Source organism: Phocoena phocoena, chromosome 5 (assembly GCF_963924675.1).
Source record: "Phocoena phocoena chromosome 5, mPhoPho1.1, whole genome shotgun sequence".
Classification (NCBI taxonomy): domain Eukaryota; kingdom Metazoa; phylum Chordata; class Mammalia; order Artiodactyla; family Phocoenidae; genus Phocoena; species Phocoena phocoena.
In genome coordinates this window covers 84,144,352-84,151,816 of record NC_089223.1, presented here as the reverse complement: position 1 = coordinate 84,151,816, position 7,465 = coordinate 84,144,352, and the positions used below count along the sequence as shown (strand labels likewise).

The 7,465-nt window shown below is 35.6% G+C and overlaps 1 pseudogene; it reads left to right on the top strand.

Moving 5' to 3' along the window:
* The first annotated feature begins 4,726 nt into the window (after positions 1-4,726).
* LOC136123289 (ras-related C3 botulinum toxin substrate 1 pseudogene) lies at positions 4,727-5,305 on the top strand (annotated as a pseudogene).
* Positions 5,306-7,465: the final 2,160 nt, after the last annotated feature.

The following is a 7,465-nucleotide window of genomic DNA, read 5'->3' as shown; positions in this document are numbered from 1 at the left end:
GTTGTCAATTATCATTGTCAAATATATTCAATTAGGGATGAAGGATTGAATTGTTAAAAATGTAGGAATTTAAAATGTAGGTATTCCCCTACATTTGTTATTCATTCACATTAGAAGCTGATAACCTTAGAGATCTAGTATCAGTTTACCTGAGAGAAATATAAAATCTCTTGATATCAAGATTTAACAGGAATGTACATCAGACACTCCATAAACCTCAATACTGTTTTTATTTCTTCTCTTCCTTTTTCTTTTTGAACTGCAAAATATTCCACATAATTGATGTACACAGCTTGATGAGTTTGGAAAGAAGTATGCACTTGTGAAACTATCACCACAATATCTGCCATAAACCTACCCATCCCCTCCAAAAGATTTCTCTCACCCTCTTATTTATTTATACAAAAATTTTAGTTTTTATTTTTAACTTAAAAACACTTAATATAAAATCTACCTTCTTAGCAAATTTTTAAGTAAGCAATAGAGTGTTGTTAATTGTAGACACTATGTTATACAGTAGATCTCTAAGACTTATTCATTCTGGATAATCAAAACTTTGTGCCCTTTGACATATACCCCCCTATTTTCCCCTCCTTTCTAGCCTCTCGCAACCACCATTCTACTCTTTACTTTTATAAGTTTGACTATTTTAGATTTGTAATATAAGTGGTATCAAGTAGTTTTTGTCCTTCTCTTTCTTTCTCATTTTACTTAGCGTAATGTCCTCCAGTTTCATCCATGTTGTCACATATAAGAGTGTTTCCTTTTCTTTTAACATTGAATAATATTCTGTTGTGTACATATACCACATTTTCTTTATCCACTCATCTGTTGATGAACATTTAGGTTGCTTCTATATTTTAGCTATTGTAAATAATGCTGGGAATAGCATCCAGAAAGCATGAAAGTGCACTGATCTCTTCGAAATTTTGATTTCATTTCCTCTGGATGTATAGCAAGATGTGTGATTGTTGGATCATATGGTAGTTCTATTTTTAATTTTTGAGGAATCTTCATGTTGTTTTCCATAGTGGCTGTACCGATCTATATTTCCACCAAATGTGCACAAGGATTCTCATCTCCACACCTTTGCCAACATTTGTTATCTTTTTTTTTTTAATAAAAGCCATCCTAATGGATATGAGGTGCTATCTCATTGTGGTTTTGATATGCATTTCCCTAGTTATTAGTGATGTTTATTACCTTGTTATATATCTGCTGGCATTTTACAAGTCTTCTTTGGAATAATGGCTACTCAATTACTTTGTCCATTTTTTTTTTATTTGGATAATTTCTTTTTCTGTTGAATTGCTCTTGACCTTTGTGACATAATAGGAGTGTATATCAAATACTCCATGAATCTCACTACTGATGTCTATTTCTTATAGCAAAGACAATATGCAATTTCCTTCTCTAAAAAGGAATAAAAACAGAATTTCTTCCAGGTTGCTTGTGAGACTACTGAATACGTTTTTTTGAAAAAATCCTCTTATTTAAACTAATTTATATCAAATTTAGTATATGCATGTACAATTTTTGAGGTCAAAAGAAACATTAAAATGTATTCTTTTTAACCAAAGTAAAAAATAAAATTGGTAGATGTTGTTCTTTCCAATCATTTGAGACTGAGACTGTAGATCATAAATATTTTAAACTATTATAAAGAAAACAGAGAAATACTCAGAATAATTTTTACTCAAAATCACAAAGCTATCTTCTTTTAAAATTACTTTAGAAGAAACTGTTGAAGGGAATGGAGAGCATCAAAACAAAGTGAATACATAAAGCCAGGACCATTCTTTTCATAAGGATTTAAAAGTTAAAATATTTTGATTCATAAAAAAGAAATTATTTATTACATAAATAGGTTAAAAATAGTGATGATTGTGCAGGTACAATATATTATGGATCAAGATTATATACATCTAGATACTGAAAAATATGCCTTATGTTACAGGTCTGCGTTGGCTTAACTAAGACCTAGAAATCATCTCACTTGACTGAAAAACAGATTTTGAAAACATGTAGAGAGGACAGATTCACTGACCTGTATAATCTCCATAATTTCCCAGGTCATATCTGTCTTGACTCTCAGACTCCTCTAAGTAAGAACTAAAAATTAAAAAAAATTAATTCACTTAAATTATTCCTTATTCCATACATTCTATTTTCTTTCCATTTTTTCAGCTCTTGGCAAGATGGAAACTGTCTTAACCTGCTAGACTTTTGGCCTAAAATAGATTAGGACATTTACCTTTTGTCTATACAAACCTGGCTAATCTAGCCACTACCCAAGCTTCAAGGAATTATAGAGCCCTCGTTTATGAAAAATATGTGATAATGTTTTGGAAAATAATACACAGCTTGTAAAAATGATGGTTGCCACTCTTCTTTCCCAAGTCTTTTCAAATATTGTTAACATAAATGCACCCCACTCTTTCCAGATGAATTTGGACTCAGCCACAGTTCATACAATACCACATCTTGCACATTGGTACTGGGCTTGAAATCTTTGGCTTGAATCTGTTACAAACATGACTGTAACACCTTAGGTATTGGCATACTATTCTCCCTATCTTCTGGAGAGATTGAAATGTGTAACAAAAGACTTAAGTGGTAATAATAAATTTTTGAAGACAGAGTCAGAGGAAGAGTTAAATTGAATCTTTTGTGAATATTGATGAATGAAAAATCATAATGATTTATTGCAAGGTAGGAAGGAGTTGTTCAGCTGAGGACCAGTTGAGTGAATGCCTAAGGAGATGTGTAACGAATTCTTCTATAGTATATTGAACACAGGAAAAGGAAAAACAAAATTTACAAATATTTTTTGATAAATATGAGATATGATCTATGTGAGGAATTTATTATATATATGCACATAGGTTTATCTCATGTAATACTCTGAACCACCTGTGTATTATTTGGCAGACATCCTTTGAGGTCTTGAATGTCTGATAAAAACCAAACATAAAAATTCTAATGGTGAAAATCAGTAAACAAGCAAAATCAATTAATATAATATACATGAGAGTTTAATAAGTACTTTGGAGAAATAATAGAGAAAAAAGATAATTGATGCTGGTGTTAGTGGGGCATGAAAATTTTTAAAGTGTGCTGTACTGCATATGTCTATTAGCATGGATGATTAATTTTCTTCTCCTATTGTACATCTCTGTACAATAGCATCTAGAAAGCTAAAAATTACATTTCCCAAACACCCTTGAAACTAAAATCCTGGGTACAAAAGAATGGACCAATTTTGGTGCATTTGGGTGAGCTTCGTAAGGGAGAAATGAGGTGAAGACCATTTCTCTGCAGAGTCTTTGCTCTTTTCTAAGGAAAAATTATGGTTACAAAGTTCTAGATTTAGTCATCAATTTCATTCCCGTGTATCAAAAGTTGTAGTGAAAGCTGAATTCTAGGAGGCATTTCTAAAATCATAGACTACAGCCTACTTCCTCAGTCTCTCAAACTGTTTTTTCTAAACTTATTTCCATGTATTAAATCCTTTTCTGAGTGTGTGTGGGGGAGGGATAAATTGGGAGATTGGGATTGACATATATGCACTACTATATATAAAATAGATAACTAATAAGAACTTGCTGTATAGCACAGGGAACTCTGCTCAACACTCTGTAATGACCTATGTGGGAAAAGAATCTAAAAAAAAAAGAAAAAAAGAATGGATATGTTTATATGTATAACTGATTCACTAGGTTGTACAGCAGAAACTAACACAACATTGTAAATCAAATCTACTCCAATAAAATTTTTTTTTAAAAATCCCTTTCTGTTTAAATATTTAAATTGGTTGTCTTGAGTACTACAGGACATTAACAAAGGACCCACTGAGAAGATGACTTGTGATCAAAGACTATGTGGATATGTGAGAAAGAGCTCTCCAAGAAGATGGAACAACAAGGACCAAGATCCTGAATTAAGAGAACACCTGACATATTCAACAACCAAGAGAGTCTGAGGGAACAGAGAAAAATTATATATATATATATATATATATATATATATATATATATATATATATATGATGAATGTAATTTTTCATGAAGAAGAAGGCTAAATATTGACAAGATGTAAGTTCTTCCCAACTTGACCTATAGATTCAATACAATCCCAATCAAAATCCTAGCAAATTATTTTATGGATATTAACAAATCGGTTCTAAAGCTTATATAAAGAAGCAAAAGATCCAGTACTGGAGGAGTAGAATAAAGTTAGAGAACTGACACTACCCAACTTCAAGACTTACTATAAAGTTACAGTAATCAAGACAGTATGGTATTGGTGAAAGAGTAGAAAAATAGATCAATGGAGCAGAATAGAGAGCACAGAAATAGACCCACATAAATTTATTCCACTGATCTTTGACAAAGAACCAAAAGTGATACAATGGAGCAAAGATAGTCTTTTCTATAAATGTAACAATTGGACATGCACATATGAAAAAAGAAACAAAAACAGAATCTAGACACAGACTTTATACTCTTTACGAAAATTAACTCTGGAGTTTTCCCCAGCTTTGGGTGGTGGCTGCTGCTGGGCTCCGGCTTCCCAACGGCGGAGGGCAAGGCGGCGTGGACAGCGTCCCCGGCACCCCGCTCCCCGCCGCCCGCAGCCACGCGCCCGCCCTCCCGCCGCGCCCCGAGCTCTCCGCTCTTCGCCTCAGTTCCCGGCCGCCGCCGCCGCAGCCCAGAGAGCGGCCCAGATGCAGGCCATCAAGTGTGTGGTGGTGGGAGACGGAGCTGTAGGTAAAACTTGCCTCCTGATCAGTTATACGACCAATGCCTTTCCTGGAGAGTATATCCCCACTGTCTTTGACAACTATTCTGCCAATGTTATGGTGGATGGAAAACCGGTGAATCTGGGCTTGTGGGATACAGCTGGATAAGAAGATTATGACCGATTATGTCCCCTATCCTATCCGCAAACGGATGTATTCTTGATTTGCTTTTCTCTTGTGAGTCCTGCATCATTTGAAAATGTTCGTGCAAAGTGGTACCCTGAAGTGCGACACCACTGTCCCAACACTCCTATCATCCTGGTGGGGACGAAACTTGATTTGAGGGATGATAAAGACACGATTGAGAAACTGAAGGAGAAGAAGCTGACACCCATCACCTACCCGCAGGGCTTGGCCATGGCCAAGGAGATCGGTGCCGTCAAATACCTGGAGTGCTCGGCGCTCACGCAGCGAGGTCTTAAGACGGTGTTTGATGAAGCTATCCGGGCGGTTCTCTGCCCGCCCCTCGTCAAGGAGAGGAAGAGAAAATGCCTGCTGTTGTGAATGTCCGGGCCCCTCCCGCCTGTCTCCGTCCCCCAGGACCCTTTGTACGCTTTGCTCAAACGGTGGAGCCTTCGCACTCAATGCCAAGTTTTTGGTACAGATTAGTTTTTTCATAAAACCGTTTTGAACCAATCAGTAATTTCTAGGTTTTGTTTGTTTAAAGTGTAAGAGTTCAAACTTTCACATCCTATTAAAGTTTAGCTCTAAGATGACGAGCTTCCTTAAAGCCTTATTTCTCAAAGCCCCTATTCTTGCTCAGATTAAGAGTTGCCAAAATACCTTGTGAACTAAGTTGCATTGTTGGGCTAAGAACACTAAGCACTAAACTGTTCAAAGACCTTTGTCTGGAAGAGACTAGCTTCTGAGGCAGGAGAGGCAGACGCTCGCTAATGAGTTTCAGACGCGAAGAGCAGTACAGCCTCCTTCCTGAAACATTGCCATTTAATGCATCCTGATTTACCAGCCCACGTTCACTACCAAACACTGTACTGTACATCATAATGAACGAGTGTAACAGCTCAGCTCTTTGGATCAATCTTTTTGATTTCGTAGTGAGATTTTTAAAACAAATTAGTGTATTAGCTTTTGTGAGATTTTGAACAGAGCTTTTACTCCCATATTCCCTCCGATGAAGCATTCTGCTCTGGCCGTGGGTGCACTGGGTGGAGTGTGTGGAACACTTGTGATCAGAGGATGAAGACAGTATTTTAACAAAATAGGGAGATTAATTTACACTACATTGTATACATAATAATTAAACTATTAAAAGTGTCACGGGTAAACGTTTTAAAAGGTTAATTTCTGTCAAATGCAGTAGATGATGAAGAAAGGCCGGTATTATCAGTAAGTGTTTTCTTAAGCTTTTCCTTTTCCTTAAACGTGCCCATCCCTCCTGAAATTGGGCATTTAATCCATCTTTGACCTCATCATTCTCATAGTTGCTAACTTAGTAAGTGCTTTTCTTATAGAACCCCTTCTTAATGAGCAATATGCCTCCTTGTATTATAAAATTGTTCTGAATATGCATTAGAATTTTTTTTTTTGTAGATTAGTAAAAGTGCATTCCTGTTTTCATGTTACCTTATCCAAAGGTAGTAAGTGCTTTCCTTGGTTTTCTAGTAACTAGGTGCAAAAATCCTATGTTGCAGATTTACAGTTTTTAAAATACTTAGATATTCTTAAGCTGTAAAACCTGCCAGATCAACGACACTGCACCTGGACTAATAACACTGACTGCCTCTTGCCTCACAGCGTGCACACGCTTCCTGTCCTTGCCCTAACGATGTTCCTTGGGGTCTGTGAGGTTCTGTCAACTCCGTACTCGTGCTAACGAAATTCTGTACAACTTACCCACTGGCAAGAATACGAGCTTGGACCTTTCAACCACTAGAACAAAATTTTTTAAATTGACAGTTGCAGAATTGTGGAGTGTTTTTACATTGATCTTTTGCTAATGTGATTAGCAGTATGTTTTGCATGTATGACTTAATAAATCCTTGAATCATGAAAAAAAAAATTAACTCTGAATGGACCTAAATGTAAAATGCAAGAGAATAAAACTCCTAACAGGAGAAAACCTACATGGTCTTAGGTATGGTGATGACTTGTTAGATACAACACAGATACAATCCATGAAAAGATTAATTGATAAGCTGGACTTTATTAAAATCAAAAACTGCTCTGAGAAAGACAATGTCAAGAAAATGAGAAGACAAGCCACAAACTGGGAGAATATAGTTGAAAAGATACAACTGATAAAGGACAGTTATCTAAAATATATGAAACCCTTAAAACTCATCAATAAGAAAATACATGACCCATTTAAAAAAAATGGGCCAAAGACCTTAACAAACAGCTCATCAAAGGATAAATATAGTTGAAAAATAAGCAAATGAAAAGATGTTCCACATAATATGTCATCAGGAAAATGTAAATGAAAACAACAATATAGTACCAGTACATACCTATTAGAATGGTAAAATCTGGAACACTGACAAAACCAAATACTGATGAGGGTGTGAAACAAGAACACTCATTCACTGCTAGTGAGAATACAAAATGGTATAACCACTCTCAGTTTCTTACAGAATAAAACATACTCTTACCATACCCTCCAGCAATCCCACTTTTTCATATTTACCCAAATGAGATGAAAATTAT